The sequence below is a fragment of the Nelumbo nucifera genome, chromosome 7 (genome assembly GCF_055504915.1).
Source record: "Nelumbo nucifera cultivar China Antique chromosome 7, China Antique-T2T, whole genome shotgun sequence".
Lineage (NCBI taxonomy): Eukaryota > Viridiplantae > Streptophyta > Magnoliopsida > Proteales > Nelumbonaceae > Nelumbo > Nelumbo nucifera.
In genome coordinates this window covers 51,949,421-51,970,906 of record NC_142655.1, presented here as the reverse complement: position 1 = coordinate 51,970,906, position 21,486 = coordinate 51,949,421, and the positions used below count along the sequence as shown (strand labels likewise).

The window sequence follows — 21,486 nt, the reverse complement described above, 5'->3', positions numbered from 1 at the left end:
AAAGACAGAGAAAGACCGAGAGTTAGAGGGGATTGAGTTTCAAGCTAGGGTGTCAAGCTCGGGTAGTAGAGCTAGGAGTCAAGGGAAAGGGTACTTGATTGCTGAATGAATTCCATTATGAGGAGGTTCTCTATTTATGGGGGAGATCCCGAGATCCTAAAAGGAAGGAGGTAAAGGTGCTCTTCTCCTATTAGGAGAGGGAATATTGGATTCGCTATTAATCATTAAGGGCACCATTGGGGTTTCACCACGTGTCTCTATGGGGATCTTTCTGAGGATCGGCTTTCCTTTCACTCGAGGATCCTCATGATTCGCATGTGCTACTACTACCTCTTGCGTGCCTTACTTAACTGACGTGGCACTAGTGACGTCACCATCAGGCAGATGCTGTCTTGTTAGCCTTACATGGCGCCTTGCCGTGTTTGTACCCATCAACATTACGTGTGTAGGTAGCATCTGGATGCGGTTCCTTAGTAGGCCGTGGCACGGTAGTGGTTGAGGGTTTATCATGGGTCCGGGTGTGTGTGAACCTCATTGCATTTTTAGCCCAGGTTTGCCTTGGCTCGAGCTACGAATGGGCTCATCGAGAGCATGCGATGAATTGCGGGTTTATCGCAGTTTTATGATGCGTGTTGTGGGTTCATCGCAGGCCTGTGATGCATCGCAGAGGGAAAGTTAATTGTAAGCTGATCGCAGGCATCCATGTGGTATCAATATAGTGTTTGTTGTGCTCTGAGGGACTAAATTAGCACTTTTGCTCATCCGTAAGTGGGAGCTTATCGATAAGTACTTTTGCTTTCACATTTATTTTTAGGTCTTGCAATGGATTCATTTCCATGCGAGTGTAGGGTCTGGGAATTTACCCCCTTTTTGTAATTTAGTGTAGATGATGTGCACCTCGCATCTGTGGTGGGGGTTTTTTGCATTCCATGGTTTAGCCCCCCTATCTTTTAGTGATTTCCTTTCTGTCAATGGGTAGTGCTGTGCCTTATTTGTACGGTTCAACCCCCTTGACTGTTGATAGGAAGGGAATTAGCAAATAACATTAGGAATTGTCTTGTATGTTGCCCCTTTCTGGCAATGGGCAAGTTCGTGTTGAGTTTTTTTTTTCTTTTTTGTATTTCAGCCCCCCTGACCATTGGTAGGAAGGGGATTAGCAAAAGGTGGTGTCATTAGTGCTTTAGTGGGGGCGTCACCCCCCTTGTTTGGCAGTTTGAGAGTCTTTGTTTGGTGCATGGTGTAAGTAGGATCAGTGATTCAACGACGTATCATATTCTACTATTGGTGGGAATCAAGAAAGCCACTAGGTGATGGCCGCATGGCGGTTATGATTAATGTTTTTCACTTGTCATTCTGTAATAAGTGTGGCCTGTTCATTCGTGTGGCTTGATTTCAATGCCTAATATTTAGAGTGGCAACTGCTGATGTGGCGCTCCATTTAAATTAATGCACCATTTTGTCCCGCCTATGGGAGGGTATATCGGTAATTTTCTTTTGGTTGCTTTTTCATTAAGCTTCGGTTGGAGTTCCGTGCTCGTGCTCATTCATCTTCCTCGTCGTCGTTTGTCACTCCCGACACACAAAGAGTACTTATAAAAGAATAGTGAGCCATATGAATCCCCACTATCTTCTTTGTCCCACCAGCTTGTTGTTTTGTTTTTACTTTCTATGTTTCCACCTGTTTGGCATTCCTTTCTTTGTTAACTTTCATGGTGTCCTTTGTGCCCCTTTCTGTTCATCATGGCTCCTTGTTAGAAGAAAGGGTGGAAAGGGGTGGAATTTCCTTTCATGGATTTCGTTAGGGAGGTAGACACAGCAGAACTGTTGCTAGAGAGGGAGGTGGCTTTAGCAGTCGAAGGGGAACAGGGTTTTTGGCCTCCGGTACTAGTTTTGAGGGGTGTGGAGGGTATATTTGACCCCATTCGTGGTACGGAGTTGCTATGTTTGTGTAGATGGCCAAATTATAACTCTGCATTTTGATGCCTTAAGGGCATCAATTCAGGGTTATTTTTGGCCTTAGAATAGTCAAGATGTGCCATTTTCCCAGTTAAATGCAATGTAGTGGCCTCTAAGGGTCTCTATGCAAATTTTGGGGAAAACTGAGAAGTTTTCATGGCTGAAATGCAGATTTTGGGAAGTTGGTGTGAAGTCCAACTGAGAGAGGGGGTGTTTTTTTGAAAACTAAAAGCAGGAGGGTGCCTCCTAGCTACTAAACCCAGTTTGGCGCCCCTTCTATTATATTAGCATGCTCCCCACGCCTTAGCAAACCCTAGGGCGCCTTTTAACCCATTCTTTTAACTCTTAACAGGCCCTAGCATGCTCCTCACCTTTCATCCCTTCTAATCTCCACCATCCATTCTAGGGCACTCTCTTTTTGGAATTCTAACCCTAGGATCCACCTAACTTCTAATCTTCACCATTTAGCCTTTGTTAGGTGCCTTTTCCTTTTCTTCTCAGCCTTAAGATCACCCTAGAACCATCCTATACACAGTCCCAACAGTATCATCATCCATCTAACTCCATGGCACAACAATTTCAGAAGCCACAAGTATAGAACAAATTTCAGCAGATGTACCCTAGGAATCAACCAACTCAAGCTTATCAAGCTTACCCACAACCTCCTCAAGCCTATATAGTAGATGACCAATTCATGCAGCTTCAACAACTGATCATAAATCAGTAACAATCCATCGACAAACTAGAAAGCCAAATAGGACAACTAGCGAAAGCCAAGGCGAGGAGAGAAGTAGGGCAACTATCGAGTTAACCGGTTGCAAACCCTAGAAATCAGCCACCGGGTTTTTCTCCACAACAGATTCAACCACCTCCTAGGAATGCTGAGCTTGAAAATACCAAGGCTATTATAACCATAAGGAGTGGAAGGATTTTAGAGGACCCGTGTGAGGAAAAGAGAATTAATGAAGAAGAAAATGAGCAAGAAAACCATAAGTTGGGGGGGAGGGAGAAAAAGGAAAGGAAAATCTAGAGCCTACAGTGAACCAACCCATAGTTCCCTTTCCAACTACACTCACAGTCGGGCCGTTCGAAAGAACAAAGAAACTTACAATGAGGAGAGCAAGGAAGTCCATATTAACTTCCCTCTCCTCGATGCGATCCAACATATCCCGGCCTATGCCAAGTTCTTGAAAGAGCTATGTACTCAAATGATGGAGCCACGACCGGCCCCATAAAAAGTGATGCTCTCAGCAAATATTAGTGCGGCTCTCCTAAACCAACTTCTCCAGAAACTAAAAGACCTTGAATGCTCCTCTCATAAACTTTGTCATCTCTGGAATCACCTTCGAGTGGGCCCTATTGGATCTTGGGGCCAGTATAAATCTTCTTTTGTATATTTATCACAGGTTCAGGATTAGCGAGTTAAAACCTACTTCGGTAATTCTGAAATTCGTTGATTGGTTGATCAAGACTCCTCAAGTTAAAACCTACTTCGGTAATTCTGAAATTCGTTGATTGGTTTATCATCCTAGACATGCCCCCAACTGAGGAACTGAACCATATCCCGATAATCTTAAGATGTCCATTTTTAGCAGCGGCCAATACAAACACCAACTGTAAATCGGGAGAAATAGACATTTCAATTGGGGAGTAGAAAGCCTCGTTAAATGCTTTTAGTGCCTCTAAGAATCCAAACCTAGGGGAAGATGAGTGCAAGATAGATGTAGTTGATGAATTAGTTAATTAGTTAAACCATAAGAGTAGTTTAAGAAATTTGCCCAAATAGATATGACAAACAAGAATTGTTTTTAACCTTTTATTGATGATGAAAATAATAAAAATACAAAATTTAAAACTAATTAAAAATGAAGTTGTTTTCCTATTTGGTGGTAGCTCAACAATTCAGCCTTTCAAGTCGAATGTGTCAACCCATGATGTCACAATTTAATAATAAAAATTAGAAAAACATAGAAGCATAAAATATAAATAAATTATGTAAAAAACATGTGTATATATCTATAATATTTTATATTATTCATATGAAAATAGATATCATAAACGAGAATTGTTTTTAACTTTTTATTGATGATGGAAATAATTAAAATACAAAATTTAAAACTAATTTAAAAATGAAATTGTTTTCCTATTTGGTGGTAGCTCAACATTCAACCTTTCAAGTCAAATGTGGCAACTCATGATGTCGCAATTAAATAATACAAATTAAAAAACATAAAAACATAAAAAATATAAGAATTATGTAGAAAACATTTGATCATGTCTCTAATATTTGATATTAATTAACCATATTAAATAAAAAGAATGTGACAAAAAAGAATTATTTTTATTGATCATGGAAATAAAATAAAAATTTAAAACCAACCAAAAAATGGAGTTGTTTTCTTGCTTGGTGTTGAGTCAAAAATTCAACCTTTTAGGTAAAATGTGTCAACCTTTGATATCATAGTTAAATAATAAAAATTAAAAGAATAAAAACACAAAAAAGTATTAAAAATACAAAAGAATGGTAGAAAATATTTGGGCACATCTTGAATATTTATGTTCTTCATATTAAACAAAAATAAGTGTTACAAATGAGAATAATTTTTGTAGACATAAAAATATAAAATAATTGCATAAAATTTTGGAAGCATATTATTTATTATCATCATCATCAAAAATTGTCACGTATCATCATATTAAAAAAAATAAGTATTACAAATGAGAATAATTTTTGTAGCCATAAAAATATAAAATAATTGTAAAAAATTTTGGAAACATACTATTTATTATCATCATCATCAAAAATTGCCACATGCAAAGCATGTGTGCGCTTACTAGTATTATTACAAAGTGTGAATGAGAGTGAAACTTTTGTTTGACTATAATACCCCAAATTTTGAATTTGGTCTATCTCTAATTGTAAGAATAAAAATGTAGTTTGATCAACTACTTTTCTCCTAATTCAAATACCTCTCATTAGGTCTTATATTTAAGGTATTTACTCTCATCAACATTCATTGAATCCTATTCTTGAATAGAATACCCCTATTTTTAAATTTGATCCCTCTCTAACTGAAGGGCACAAAATGTAATTTGAATTACTATGTTTTTCTTCTTTCAATTCTCTTTAATTAAGTTTTTTATTTAGGGTGTTGACCTCATTCTTTCATAACTCTTATTACTTAACCATATTAAAGAAAAATAAGTGCAACAAAGAATAATTGTTTTTATAGATGATAAGAATAAAATAATTTTTTTTTATCTTTGGTTCATTGAGCTACATCAATTGGTATACAAATTTAAAACCAACCCAAAAATTAGAACTTTGGGTAACTACCCAAAAACAGATTATTTTCCCATTTGGTGGGAATTTCTAACACCCATCACAACTACTAAGTTTACGTAATGTGTGCGAATGTCTCAACACCCCCCTCAAGTGAATCTAAGGCATAAAATGGCTTGGTGAAGATGTCAATAATTTGATCAACTAGAGTAGGGAGGTATTGAACATCTAGTTGCTTTTCATTTAACTTTGTTCCAAAACAAAGTGATAATCGAGTTCTAGTACCTGCTACAAGAATGTCGAATGGGATGTAAAGCAAGACATATGTTTCCGATATTGTCACACCATAAAATGGGGAGGAGGAAAGGGCAATAGGCTAATAAAATTATTAAAATGGGCATTATCCAATAGACTAATAATAAATAAACTAATATTAATCAAACGGTATTGTGATGTAGACTAATAATAAATAAAGTTATTAAAACTATTATTTAAAATAAGATAATGTAATTAATAAATGTTCAATCTAATTTTCTGTCCTATACTTATACAACAATAAGCGTTATGAAGTCTGATTTCTCTTTTCTTATGAAATGCCTATTCCTTTGTGCTTAGAAGATATGACTGAAGCTATAGCATTCTTTGAAGTTTGTGTTTTGCAAACAACTTTCAGCTTTCGTCTTGTATCATGCAAGGTGATGGTAAAATCATTGCTGGGTTTAATATAGCCTTGTAGGGATGGCAATTTTTCTTTTTCCCATTGGGTATATATCCAACCTTCCCCATCTGATAGAGTTGGAGATGGTGAGTACTCTAGAAGGGATCAAGGCACTAGGAATAATTGGAATATCAATTCATAGACAAGTACTAGGAATAATTGGAATATCAAAATCCCCATCCAGCCCCAACCCCGCATATATAAATTTCAATTTCTATGATATATATCTTAGTGATTCATGATGTTAACAAATTGCTAAACAATTTAGAGTAATGATTTTTTTTCTTTTTTTCAAGTAAATATTTTCTCAGAGAGCTTTTAGTTAAAAAACGGAAGTCAAGCATTAGGGTCCCTAATGGGGAACCTATCTTCGTCAAGATAAACAAGAGACTGAGTCGAACTTCAATGATTTCATTAGATCCAATTGTACTATATATATATATATAGTGTTTGACAGTATAAATTACAAGATTAATCTAATCTCCAAGAGGAGATAACAACAATAGGTGGTTATTGAGATTATCGTATCACTTGAGATGCGCATGTTGGTTGTTGGATGTGTATTAGTTATGTCACTAACACCCCTCACAAGCGACTTTTGTACTTTCTCATGAACAAAATAGAAGTCCAACTCAATGTGCTTTGTGCAGATGTGTTGAATGGGATTAGATGAAGATAAGTTGCTCCTATGTTATCACACCACAATATAGAAGGTGAGAGAGGAAGATAAATTTCACGAAGGAGCATTTCACTACAAGAAAAAAGATTTCTAGCGGCAGTTTTCGACCTGGTTGTTTGACGACTGCCGCAAGAAAGATTGATTTAGCGGCAATCATTTAAAACTGCTACCTCCCGCCCTCTTTCTCTCTCTCTCAGCCTCTCTTGCGACTCGCGCTCTCTCTATCTCTTACTCAGTCGCCTGCTTCTCCCTCTCTCAGTCGTCTTTCTGCCTCTCTCTCTCTCACTCAATCCTCCCTCTCTCTCTCAGCCTCTCTCACGACTCGCGCGCGTTCTCTCTATTACTCAGCGTTTGCTTCTCTCTCAGTCGTCTCTCTGCCTCTCTCTCTCTCACTCAGTCCGCCCTCTCTCTCTCTCAGCCTCTCTCGCGACTCGCACTCTTTCTCTCTCTCTTACTCAGTCATTCGTCTCTCTGCCTCTCTCTTTCGCTCAGTCCGCCCTCTCTCTCTCTCTCAGCCTCTCTCGCGACTCGCGTTCTCTCTCTTTCTCTCACTCAGTTGTCGATCTGCTTCTCTCTCTCTCAGTCGTCTCTCTGCCTCTCTCTCACTCAGCCGTCCCTCTCTTGATCTCCCTTTCTCTTAGTCATCCCTCTCTCGCTCTGCCTCGCTCTCTCTCTGATCTGATCTCTCCACCAGCTTTGATTTGATCTCTCTCTGATTTGATCCCTCCACCAACTTAGAGTGCAGTAAGAAGTGGGAGATGGATCTGAAGCTCGAGTTAATTTCTTGAGGCAGCATTGTTCGTTCATCACCGGTAGAAGGTAAGATTGAAAGCCTACATGACCTAGGATAGCTATCCTCCTTTCGTTGGTTTAGTTTAATACTAAAATTGTGTTAGTATTAATTTTAGTATTGTGTTCGCTCTTTCTCAGTCATCTCTTTCGCTCTCTCTCTCTCTCTCTATTTGATTTAAAAAAGAGGAAAAAACTGAAACTCTAACTGTAAAGGAAGATCGATAGGTAAATCTCTCTCTCTCTCTCACATTGGCATTTGATCCTAATATAGTTCGTAAATATTTTTAAATGTTTAAATTTTGCTGAAATCTCATCAATAAATAGAAAACCTAGGTTATAACTTGGTAAAATTGCTTGGAATCATTAAGAGTTTGACACTATACTTGCTGGCTGAGATGATGATGAGCTTGACTAATTAGATGGCTAGTTCTGTTGTTTACTTGGTTGTTAATATTTGGATTTTGGTATTTGGGTTTGGATATGATGATGAGCTTGACTTAGATGCTCTTATAGTGAATTTGATGAGTTTGCAAACTATGAGTTCACCATTTGGAGATCAGCCTTCTAATATCTAATTATGTATTGGTTCAATTTATAGTGCTACAATCTAATGCAACCTTGTCGTTTTAGTATTATCCAAACACCTGTTTCTGTTTGTATTTTGTATTTTGCCTTTAATTTGTTGCTCATCAGAATCTCTTTAACCGTTACTGATCAAAAACATTAGAATCTATTTCTAAGACATTCAAAAACCCATCAGAAGTTAATTTCAAGCTTTAGTTTTCAAAACAAATTTGCATCATAATCATGGAATATGGTAAATAATGCAAACAAGAACTCTGCACAATGCCATACATTCGCATGGTGACCATCAGAGCATTTCATGATGCAAGCAACAGGACAAGTTCTAGAAAGAAATGCCACCATGTAAAAATTAGTTCAAAGCCCAAATAAGTCCTTTTATTGGGGATGGACATTTTTTATGAATAAAGAATAAGAATGTGATTTGAATCTAGAATCAGGATGCAGGATCCAAAAACTCCTTTCTCCTGCCATTACTGCCTAGCCATGGAGTTTCTTTTTGATGTATATTAGGCTCCTCAGCATTTGAATAGGCATCCAAGGCTTGCCTCATGGTGAGGGGCAAGAAAAATGTCACAAGGTGCACCATTAGAAATTCATGCCCCTTGTGTGAAGTTTGGTGAAGTGCACATGAAAGAGGCCTTCATGTCAGGATTTTCTTTTCTGACATTTATTTCTCTAGTATTTTTCCTTGATAGACAATGTACTTCTATTACATAATGAAATAAGATCGACGAAAATCCCATTTACAAGGCCTACATGGACCACACAGCCCATAGAGTATCTTTAGATTGGAACTTAATACCTTGTCAATCCTTATAAAGGTTTGAGAGACATCTTCAAAGAGACAAAGACCTGGTTTGGAACTTAAAACTTTTCTTGAGTAATCCAGGACTTTCAAGAGTAGGTGGTGTTTTCAGGACTATGAAGAAAGGTTTTACAGGTTTATCTTGGTCCTGCTGGTAATGGTGATTCCATTAAAGTTGAGTGGATGTCAATTTTAGTGGTTCACATCTCCATTTTCTTGGGTTTTATAGTGTCTAGGGGGAGGGAGAGAGATCTACAAGTGGTTGCAAGTTGGTTGAGGAGTACAATTGGCTGGTGGGAACACCTCATTCTGCTTGATCTTGAGATCAGCCAATCAGCTAGCTGATGGTCTGTTAGCTAGGAAGGAGCACATTGGGACTCATCCTTATTGCAGTTTTTTTTTTTTTTTTTTTTATCAATACCATCCATATTGCAGTTTGGGGGCTAAGTATTTCAGTGAAGAGTTTTTCTTTCTTTTCGTGAGTATTTTCTATTCAAATTTTTCCTCTCTTTTTCTTACTTGTTTGAATTACTTGAATTGTCATGAATAAAAACAAAAAGTTTGACTCTTTTAGACTGCGTTTTACCTTATTTCAAGGCCTTGAAGCTGAAGAGTTACTGATCTGCTATATGGTTTTCTATGGCTTTTCCACAGCAATTTGTTTATAATTTATATTTTCTTTTGTAAAAGGTAATGTAACTTTATTCAAACAAATGTAAATTTGTTTATAATTCTTCAAAATTTTCTACAATGTCCTTTTTAAATAAATATTTACATTGGAAAACAAGGAAGAAATGCATCGCCTTGATGCATTTCTTCAAGCATGTACAAAGAAATATATGTAATAGAATATTTCAGTAACTTCTTCAAGCTTTCTCTATGCCTTTTTAGCTTATCCCATTGGAATAAAATGTTTATTATGATAATTGATATATGAGGAAATGATGCATCCAGTTTTATTCTTGATGTTGGTTCTAATGCCTTTGCCTTTTAATACACTAGTAGGAGTGTTTATATCGTACCTTCGAACGGCTGAACATTGCAGCTGAGTTGCTCCATGTACCATCTATAAGCACAAAGTTTAAAGGCTCATCTTCTTTCATCTGTGCTTGGAACCAACATGAAAGTTACTACGCCATGGAACTGAAAGAAGTAAGAGATTTCAAAGTAAGAAAAGGCAAAGGCACTTGCACAAAGAGATTTCATGATTTCAAAACAAAGGTTCATTTCACTTTTTATTTATGTTGTTAAGGTGACCTAATAAAGTTAACTCTGTTACAGACACTATTGCTTTATGTTCCTTCAGATCCTGGCAGGAACAACAAATCATTGTATCCTAGGCCAAGGACCCATTGTCGGCCCTATTAATTTATGTCCATATCAACCAAAGCAGAAAGAATTTTATGCAGGACGAAGGGTCTAAAAGAGATAGAGGCATGCCCAAAGAACATGGGTTGAGGTTGTAAGAAATGATTTCAGGGCTGACAATTTAACAACAGATATGGCCCTAGAAAAAGTGTGATGGTAAAACAGGATCAATGTCGCTAACCCCATATGGTTGGGATTAGGTTTTATTTAGTTAAGTTGAGCATCAGAAGAAATGCCATCATACATTACTTCCCAAACACCTTCTGTTAAGATAAAATGTGCATATTCAAGCAATCACATCAAAGAGTCAAGTTTCTAATTACTTAATCAATGGCTTTGAAATTTTGGGTACAATTAAACTAATATAATAATAGATAAAGTTCAAACTGAGAGAGACCAATACAATAATGCATAAAGTTCCAACTAATAGGCTGAAATCCACATTACTATGTAAAATAACTGAAATAGCCCTAATATCAAAAGACTCCATATCTGAATTCTTAGCACCTGTGTGTGTCTCTCTTTCTCCTCATTTTTAGATGATCCACTAATTATGTGGTTATACTGCTAAACATTTTATTGTGATATTTTTAATAGTTGGGAATAAATGTCTAATCTTATATACTATATGCTTAGCTTGATATTATGAAATCTACATAGTTAAAGTGCTCATAGACTTCTTCTCACAAAGCCCCACGTAATCTGTACCAGAAAATTGAGTTGGTTTCAACTTTCAATTATTGAACCTGGTCCTTGGTTTCTGCTTTCCATAGCAGATGACCTCCCTCTATTTTAGTACCCTTATTAGAACAGGGATACTTACCAAGTACCAACGTTCTGGTGCCTCTCTCTCTCCCTCTCTCTCTCTCTCTCATGTGTGCATGTAAAAAACTGGAGATAGGTTTAGCATAACCCATTCCCCCTAACAATCCTTTACCCCTGTTTGTGAGATGGTTTTATTAGCTAACTATTTCATAAAATCTTGGGGTTTTTACTGTTCAGTCAACCTCAGAAATCCTAGCTCCACCGTACAGTTGGAGATAGATGCCAGCTCGTATGAATGTTATAGGTGGAGGTGTTTCTAAATTTGAATTGTTGTAGGTGTATAGTTTAAATCAGAATTCTGAGGTGGAGTACAATCTAAAAATCCCTAAAATCTTTAGTCTTTCTAGGCTTTTTTAATGGTGAAGTCAATAGAAAAGAATTGATGGATTTGATTCCCAAATCTTGCTTGGTGATAGCCTTGTCCATTGAATGATATTTTTATATACTAACAGAGGTTAATGATTTGAATTTTCTTGGGATAATCAAGATATTGCTTAAATTTAACAAAAGAAAAGTGATAGTGATTCATTTTCAAATTTATATTTTATGCTTTTTAAATTTTTCCACATATTTATCAATTAAATGGCATTTGGGACATGACTTCCTGAGTCCACTACCTGACTCCCGGAGTCCTGGGTTGACTTCACTTTCAGGCTTTCTGAATTAAATGTAAGAGCCAGCCTGTTAGTGAGTGGTACTTTAACTACTTTAGTTTAGTAAGTGCTTATAGGTCAGTGATATTTGAAGCTTTTGTTTGGGTGCAAAATTCTGAGTTGAGCTACTCCCTTGTCCTATGATTTTCCAGGAGGAGAAAAGGACACTAGAGAGGGAACTAGCAAGAATTAAAGTTTCAGCTAATCGAGTTGCAGCTGTGGTGGCTAACGAGTGGAAAGATGATAATGACAAAGTCATGCCCATTAAGCAATGGCTGGAGGAGTAGATGTTCTTTCAGGTACTTCTTTCCTGCTTAAATCCCAGAAAATGTAGTTCATATTTTGTAAACCCAGCTGTTCCTCATTCTGGATCATGAGGCATTTGTGGTGTTCCTCTAGAACATCAATAAATACATATATTTAAAATAAAAACACAGGATGGATACCTCTAATTGATACTAAAATGAAAAGAACTGAGTTCCCAAAATAGGCAGTAACATATACAACTGCTCTATTCCAGAAGATCCACATCCAGAAGAATAATTCCTGTTGACCCAATGGAGTTTGGTTGGAGTATGGTCAAAACGCGAGTTTGTTCAATCAGCTCCAATAGAGCAGCAAACCCGTATCCTTTCCCATTCTTTTCTTCCAATGTGTTGTTTTCTTCAGAGACATATCTAGCATGGAAAATGAATAATATAACTTTTGATTTCTCATGAGAGATCGTATTATATCTGACAACAAATGTAATCTCTATTCATCTGTAAAATAGTTTCACGAGCTAATGATATTTGAGACTATGCTTTATTTTTCATAACATTTCATGCTTTCCAAATTTTGTTGCTCCTTGAGGAAAGGTTCAGTAAGCTGTAGGGTTCTTTTCTTTCTGTATCTGGTACAGTATTTTACCGCCTGAGCAGATGTTGTTTTACTCATTATCTTATCCTAACTTCTGGCAGGTAGGCTGGAGAGTCCTATGCATTTAGTAAGGAGAATGGCTAGCTCTGTTGCATTGGTGTTCTCTAAAGTGGTTGACCCAAAAAATCCTCTATACCTTGATGATAGTTTCAATGGAGAAACTATTGACTGGGAATTTGGGTTTTCTACCCAATCCAAGGGGATTTCATCCAGTTTGAATGGAAAAAAAGAGATTCATGGTGATGTGAAAATATCTTCTATTACTGGGTCAAACAAGGAAGTAGACAATGCTGATGCCAGAATAAATACCAAAACGAAGCGTAAAAATAAGAAGTTATCTGAGTTAAAGATGATTGATCCAGATGAGATTATTGATCCATCAATGCTAAATAATATGACTATATCTGATGAAGAAGACAAAGAAGATGATGATGATGCAAGTGTGAACTCTGAATCCTTAAGCGACTCATCTTTGCAACCATATGATTTGACAGATGATGATGCAGACTTAAAAAGAAAATTCTCACAGCTGGTTTCTAATTGGAGCATTACGGAAACCTGATGACCGAGATGGTGCAAGTTGTTAGTTTCTTGAGTTGTCTACTTTCTCAGAGTGATTTTTCTATAAATGAATCCTAATCTGTGTTGGAAAGACAGCAAAGATGATTTATCAATACAACACGAGTACATTGTGTTGATGAAATCCATCACTTTATGTGACCAGCATGGGTATGTTAAAGGTGGAAATTGATCAAATCATGTGATCTTAACCATCCCATCCATTATCTGATGATTGTAAGGGGAAAATCAGATGGGTACGCAATTAATGGAAAAGAAGATAGAATATTAGGCACAAAATAGCGGGTTTTTTGTTTTTAACATGGTGGTCTTTTTGGTCCAAAGGTCCACCAAATGTAGCCCCTGCTTGGTTATCCTAAAATGTGTACCTATATGGCTATATCCATGATGCAATGCACCCTGCCCTTGTCTGCCTATTAAAGAATAGGGATATCTTGGATTTGGGACTTGTTAGAAGCCTTTGATGTAAGGGTGACAACTGCAGGATATTTTAGTCTTTACCTGTATTTAAGTGTGGGTAATGTGTGGTTTGTTTTATTATATAATTTAAGGGGGGGGGGAACAGTACTTTTGCCATGTGATAAGAAGAGTTTATATATTAGCTGACTACGGTTGTGATCAGGTCAGATTGAGATCCGATCTAGCCACATCCAAATCTTATCCAAAATCCAATCAGATCTAGGGATGTTGATCAGATTTTAATCTGAGTCCACTTTATTGTCTTTAAAATAAAGAAAAAATTAAAAAAAGTTAATTATTTTTAGTTTTTATATACATATATAATAAATTTATATAAATATGAACTATTAAATTCATTGGTTATAAATTTTATATGATTATTTATTATCTATGCATATACATAATACGTATGTAAGGGCCATTGCCCAATATTGGTCCCAGCTATCTAGGGTCTTGGGAGGGTTAGATTGGATATGGTCCCACAAAGTGGCTGCTCTCAAACTCAAACCCACATTCTCATGTTTGACAGCCTGAAATTTTACCATCACTCCAAGTAATGGCCCCCACATAATTATGTGTGTATCATAAAACTAGAAAGGAATCCTAGAGTAGATGCTGATCAAAAAAAAAAAAAACCCTAGAGTAGCTCCAATAGGAAATAAAATGATAGAAAGTATACTTTGATGGTTTGGTCATGTGCATGGAAGAGCTCCTACAACACCCATATGAAGAAGCCACCTATTGCAAGTTGAAGGGGTCAGAAGGGCTAGGGACAGACCAAGAAGAAAATGGGTTTAAGTAGTAAGAAATGATTTAATTACTCGTAGTTTAATAATGAATATATCATTAAACAGAATGAAATGGTGAAATAGGATTCATGTAGTTCACCCTATATAGTTGGAACAAGGCTTCGGTGGTGATGATGAAGAATTGGCCTCAGATTTTAATCGGATCAGATGGGGTTGAATCCACATTCAATCCAATTACATAAATGGATTAGATGCCAGATTAGTTTTGTGATTATGGAGTCCATTGACAGCATTACCGTTTACCACTAGGCGAATTGGTAGAATAGACAGCTTTTCTCCACCCATTGAAATTTTTTGCTCTCATTTCTTCTCTTTTCTCTTTGGTTTTCTCTTATCAAATGATTAATCTGGACTATTATGACAGGACTAATTTGACTAGGTGATAAAGGAATCCTTCCTGATTATTTATCTGTTTCTTATTCTATCAGGTGGAAAGAACACTCGATGTTGCATTGCTTGTCACATGTCCATTTGAATCTATGGATGTCCTCAACAAACTATTATACTCTCCTAATGTGGATTTTAGTCAACGTATGCTGATACTTGATGTAATGACTGATGCAGCTGAGGAGCTTGCAGATGCTAAAATCATCAGATCAGAACGAAATAAGAAGATACTTATATCATCAATGTTAGAGAGCCAGTCATGGTTTTTGCCTAGTAATAGAGGACCTCGTAGAGCAGGTTCCTGGAAAGAGGTCTCAGACACAGGACCTTTAAGTTGGTCATATCGCTATGAGAGAGATCTTCCCTTGAAACCAAATCAGATCAAAGTGGGGAAGTCATGAAGATGGAGCATACGATCAACAAAGATACAAGAAAGCCAACTGGACTTGTCAAAAAATAAATCCCCTGTATATGCAGTAGCATTTATGCTCCCAGCTATGCAAGGATATGATAAGAAGAGGCAGAGGAAGAATTTGGGTTCAAGCATCCCATGGGTGGTCTTATAATTGTAGGGAAGAGAGATCCATCATATGGATGACCAAACCCTGCAGGAAAGTTGGGCGAAATTTCAAGAATTTCTCTCTCCCATATATGAATCGCATTCCCTATTTTCGGAAATTGTCTTTTCAATGATCAATCTTGAACCAAACTGGACCATATCTGAATCCAAAAGGGAGAGGGATATACTTGATACGGAGTAACAGTAACTTCCAATGAAGGTGTTCATGCCCAAGGAGAAAACCAAAAGCTGCTCCTACTGAAAATGACACAGTGTGAGGTGAAATAGAATCAGCAGGATGACTCTTCAACAAGAACCAAAATTTTCAGCAAGAACCCAATTCTTCAACAAAAATGTAGTGGAGGGCTGGTGAGCACAATTTCAAATTGCTTCTTCTAGCAAGAATCAATATCAAGAACGATTCTTGATCACTACCACAGGTGGAGATCAAATTGGGTAGGGGCGGCAAGAGCAGGGGAGAAAAGAGTAGAAGACAAAAGTAGTTAAACTGTGAAGTCTTCTCTCTATATTCAGCGAACTGTGAATGTGTCTCTAGAGGTCCACCCTGCTCTCCTATTTATAGCATTAAAGAGAGAATCACCCAATCCCATTAGGAGTTTCCTAATCCAAATCTTTTATTTGGATCTGAACTCTTTTTATGAGATAAGGATAATCCCATATCTTATCTGCAGATAAAGATCAGCCTTCTGAATCAAATTAGGAGTTTCTTTGATCCAAATCTTTATTTGGATTTGGGCTCTTTAAGTGGATAAGGATAATCCCTTATCTTATTTGCTGATTCGAATCTCAGATCTACCCCTATTTAATTAATCTTATTAACCCAGTTCGAATTAGGCTTTAGGATCATTAAGTTTATATGCTCACTTAACCTCTTAACCTACTGCACAGTTGGTTCTCCTTGTATGGCGTGGGATGCAAACATTGATTTACACATCAACCACATGGGTTCAGCCTAGCCTTTGTTATAAGGCCTAGCCGAATTCACTATAGAAGACAGTGAACCCCTAAGTCCATCACCATGTGCTCTTAATGGGCCCAACATTTACACTAAATGGTCCTTGGGTACAGATACCTTATGAAAACCCATGAACTGTGGGCAGATGCAAGATTAGCCCATCAGGTATTACCCTCAATGGTCCTATACTTAACCTCTCAGCCCATAATGATTAAACACTGCCCGACAAGAGAGAACCTCTCCCTCGGCTCAAGGTATAGTGCTGCACTCTCTACTCACATGGATATCGGGAATTAAAACCATTTACAAACATTTTGAAACCATAGTATAAATGTATATTTTTATATAAATATATTGTTCAAAAACAAATTTCAACGGTTGAAATCAACTACCGGTAGTTTAGGTTTTCATCAGAGAGAATGCACCCCCGATCATTCACTTTGTCCGGCAAAGGGGCTGATCCTGTCACTATGATCACCCACTCAGATGAATTCTTGGACTATTCCAACATACCCAGGTTTTGACCCCTTCTAAGGATCTCACTGATTGGCATATAAAAGACTGCCCAATTGGACACCCAATGCAGTACCATAATCAAATCTAGGGGTCAGGTGTAACATTCCAGTTTTGCCCATCTATCTCCAAGATCCAAGGCAATATTGGAATTTTTGTCCCGTTCAGGGTTTCAAGAAAACCCACACTACATGTACCTCAAGTCTCACCCTAGCAGTTGAGATAAGCCACACCAACCAACTTGGCAGCACATTAGTGTTAGCCTTGGTAGGATAAATCTTCCCAGATCTATCCAACGACTGTGAAGATTCTAAACTAACATGAGTCTCTTAAATGTCCAGTTTAAGGGTATTACACAAAAACACACCACAAAAACATGAATCAATTATGCACTTTATTCATTTACAATAAATGTCAAAAGGTACATCAATCTGATTGGAGCTAAGGGTAGAATTGTCTAACAACAATTCCTTACAATGAAGATCAATTTCTCGACCTTACTTCTCGTTTGAGTGGCTAGTGGTCATGGGAGGAGAGGAATGCAGGAGCCTCAAGTCAATTGAAGAGGTCAATCAAGAGATCGAATTAAAAGATCTGCAACTTAGTTGACATTCTTTGCTGCAACATTGCCAGATCCCAAGTCTAAATTAAATCACATTGCTGGTTAGTGGTTACAGAGAAGTGGGAAGGCAAAATATATTTCAAAGCCGTTGAATGGAGAAAGGACTAGTATTCAAGCTTAAAATCTTTGGTTTTCAAAGCAGCCTACAGGGAAAGCACATTGACATTGAACCAATCTCTTCAACTCGATCAATTTGCAAATTAAGCATCTACTTTTCCACTCCAATTCATATATAAATTTACTTTTGTACATGACCAAGGAGAAAATCTCCCCAATACAAACATCAATCAATAAATTCTTTTTCATATTTATTAATGAAAAATTTTTGGGGTGAAATCTGATCTTGATCAAACTATCTTGTAATTGATGTTTTTTTTTTTTTGTATTTTATTTAAGTATAAATGAATATAAAGAAAACAGGTAGTTTGAAAAAATTAGAAAAAAATTGGTTATTTGAAAAAAAAATACTTGTCGTCGCAGTGAAGCTCAAGGCTGCCCCTAAAAGGATACTTTTAGTGGTAGCCAAATTAGAATTAATGGAAGTCGCGACTACCGCTTATAGCCTTTTTAGCGGTAGTTGAGCATTTATACCGGCAGCCATTATAACTACCGCTAGAACGTTTTAGTGACGAACCTTTTAGCAGCAGTTTGCCAACAAGAGATTGATATTCTAGCGGCAGTCCTTAAAACTGCATGAATGGCAAGAGATTGATACTCAGCTTCGGTGCTAGACCGAGAGATGATAGAGTGCTTCTTTGATGACCAAGAGATAAGAATGTTCCCAAGAAACACACAAAACCACTATGAGACTATCTATCTTCATGGAAATCACCCAATCCAAATCATTGAAGCCATACAATTGCATGGAGGATGACTTGGTGAATGTAATGCCAAGAGAGGTCATATGTTTAACAATGTAAGATACACTTAACAACTGCCAAGTGAACATTAGAGGGATTGGCCATGAATTGGAAGACCTTGTTAAAAGAGAATGAGAGGTCTAGGCGTGTCACAGTGAGATATTGAAGTGCTCCAACCATTTGTCTGCATACAGAAGGATCGACAAAAGGATCAGTGGAGTCTAAGACCAATTTAGTATTGGCAGCCATTTGTGGAGTCCACGAGCATAATTTTGTTGAGATAAGTGAAGACCATCAATAGTAGGAAGGCATTCAATCCCCAAGAAGTAACAAAGAGAACCAAGGTCCCGGAGAGAACATTAGAAGAGAGATGAGATATAATATTAGCAACCACATCAAATGAAAAACTGATGATGATAATGTCATCAACATATACCAAAACAAGAACAACTGCAGAATGAGTGTGTAAAATAAATAATGAAGCATCCGCCTTAGACTCCATGAAACCAAATTGAATGAGACAATTGCATAGCCCTTGAAACCTAGCACTCAGGGCTTGCATACATGTAAGGGTCATGATGGATCAACAAAGCCTGGAGGTTGGGTTATGTAAACCTCTTTAGAGAGATTACCATGAAGAAATTCATTATTGATATCTATTTGTCAAATGGGCCAAGAGTATGAGACGGCAAGAGAAAGAACCACTCGTATAGTGGCTGGTTTAATAACCAAGCTAAAGGTCTCTTCAAAATCAACACCTTCTTGCTAGTGGAAATTCTTGGCCACTAGACGGGCCATGAAACGCTCCACTGAACCATCACTCTTTCTTTTAATTTTAAATACCCATTTGCAAGGATTAACATTATGACCATGGGGAGGAAGAACCAAAGACCATGTGCCATTTCGCAAGAGAGCATGAAACTCATCACTCATTGCATCACGCCATCGGCTATCACGTGAGGCAATGAAGTAAGAACGAGGTTCCTCTTCAAGAAGAAAAGTAACACTAAGTGCATAACGGGGTTAGGCTTGTAGGCATCAGATATAGAGTGGGTTTGCATGCCATGAGTGGACATAGTAGATGAGATTGTAGTGGTGTCACGAGGCTCATTAGAAGTAGTGGAAGACTCATTTGAGGGAAAAATGGTGGTAGGTGCAGTGGGGGCAGTGCAAATGACAGGATGAACAACGGCATCATCAATGTTGGTATTCAAAGAGGTATGTGAGGCACATGTTGGGGATGGTGGATGCAATAGAGGTGTAGCAGCTTCTGTAGTGGGCAAAAAGGGAAACACACATGGGTGTGGTCCTAAGATAGAAGTGGTGTCCATTAAGAATGATATGGTGGAGGAGTCTTTCATGTCCTTATAAGAGAAAGAGAATTCATTAAAAACCACATCACGTGATACATAAACACGACTAGTAGGAATATAAAGGCAATAATAAACCTAAACCGAACCAGATCTGAAACCAAAAGGGAGGAGGGGGATATACCTGATATGGAATAGTAGTAACCTCCAACAAAGGAGTTCACACCCAAGGAGAATACCGAAGACTACTCCCACTGAAGATGACACAGCATAGGGTGGAGCAGAGTCAACAAGATGGTTCTTCAGCAAGAACTTGATTCTTCAGCAAGAATCTGATGGTGGACGAGTGAGTACGACTTCAGATCACCTTTTCTGCCAAAAGATGATATCAAGAACCTTTCTTGATCGCTCCCACTGTGGAGATCGAACTGGTTATGACAGCAATAGCAGGAGAGACCAAGAGGAGAAGATAGAGGCAATCCAACTATATGCTATCTTTTCTCTTGAATCAATAAACTGAATGATGAATTGGAGCTTCGCCCTGTTCCTCTATTCATAGCCTTAAAGAGAGGTTCTCCTAATCCTATTATGAGTTTCCTAATCCAAATCTTGTATTTGGATATAGACTCTCTTTAAGAGATAAGGATAATCCCTTATCTTATCTACAGATAAAGATCAGCCCTCATAATCTAATTAGGAGTTTCCTTATCCAAATCTTTATTTGGATCTGGACTCTCTGAGTGGATGGGGACAATCCCTTATCCTATCTACTGATCTAAATCCTAGAATCACCCCACTTTAATTAATCTAATTAAGCTAGTTCGAATTGGGCTTTACGCCCATTAAGTCTATGTGCTCACTTATCCTCCAAATTGCTGCCTAGTTGGATGTCCTTGTATTGCGTGTGACCCAAACATTGATCTACACATCAACCACATGGGTTCAGCCCAACCTCTATTACAAGGCCTGGCCGAATTCACTATAGGGGACAGTGAACCCTTGAGTCCATCACTAAGGGCTCTTAATGGACCCAACATTTACACTAAATGGTCATTGGGTCAAGCCACCTTATAAAAACCCAAGAACTGTGGGCAGATGCAAGATTAGCCCATAAGGTATTACCTTCAATGGTCTTACACTTAACCTCTCAGCCCATAATGATCAAACACTGCCCAATAAGAGAGGACCTCTCCCTCAGCTGCAAGGTACAGTGCTGTACTCTCTACTCACATGGATCCTGTGAATTAAAAACTTTTGCAAACATTTTGAAACCATAATATATATGTATATCTCTTTATAAATATATTTTGCAAAACAAATTTCAATGGTTGAAATTGACTACCGACAGTTTTGGTTTCCATCAGAGAGAGTGCATCCGCGATCATTCACTTTGTCCGACAAAGGGGCAGATCCTATCACTATGATCACCCACTCAGATGAATTCTCGGACTGTCCTAACATACCCAGGTTTTAATCCTCTCTAAGGATCTCACTGATTGGCATATCAAAGACAGTCCAATCCGACACTTAGTGCAGTATCATAATTGAGTATAGGGGTGATGTGTAACATTCCAATTTTTCCCATCTATCTCCAAGGTCTAGGGCAATATTGGAATTCTGGTCCATTTCACGGTTTCTAGAAAACCCACACTGCATGTACATCAGGTCTCACCCTGGCAACTGAGATAAGCCACCCCAACCAACTTGGCGGCACATCAGTGTCAGCCTTGGCAGGATAAATCTCCCCAGATCTATCCAACGACTGTGAAGATTCTAAACTAACACGAGTCTCATATGTGTCTAGTTTAAGGGTATTACACAGAAACACAC

At 37.7% G+C, this 21,486-nt stretch overlaps 2 pseudogenes across 1 annotated transcript; both read left to right on the top strand.

Moving 5' to 3' along the window:
• Positions 1-6,577: 6,577 nt before the first annotated feature.
• Positions 6,578-13,587, top strand: LOC148790491 (uncharacterized; annotated as a pseudogene). The gene is made up of 3 exons (XR_016078438.1): positions 6,578-7,455; positions 11,817-11,963; positions 12,624-13,587. The product of XR_016078438.1 is annotated as an uncharacterized LOC148790491 (transcript).
• A 1,055-nt stretch (positions 13,588-14,642) lies between these two features.
• LOC148790490 (uncharacterized) lies at positions 14,643-15,382 on the top strand (annotated as a pseudogene).
• The last annotated feature ends 6,104 nt before the right edge of the window (positions 15,383-21,486 follow it).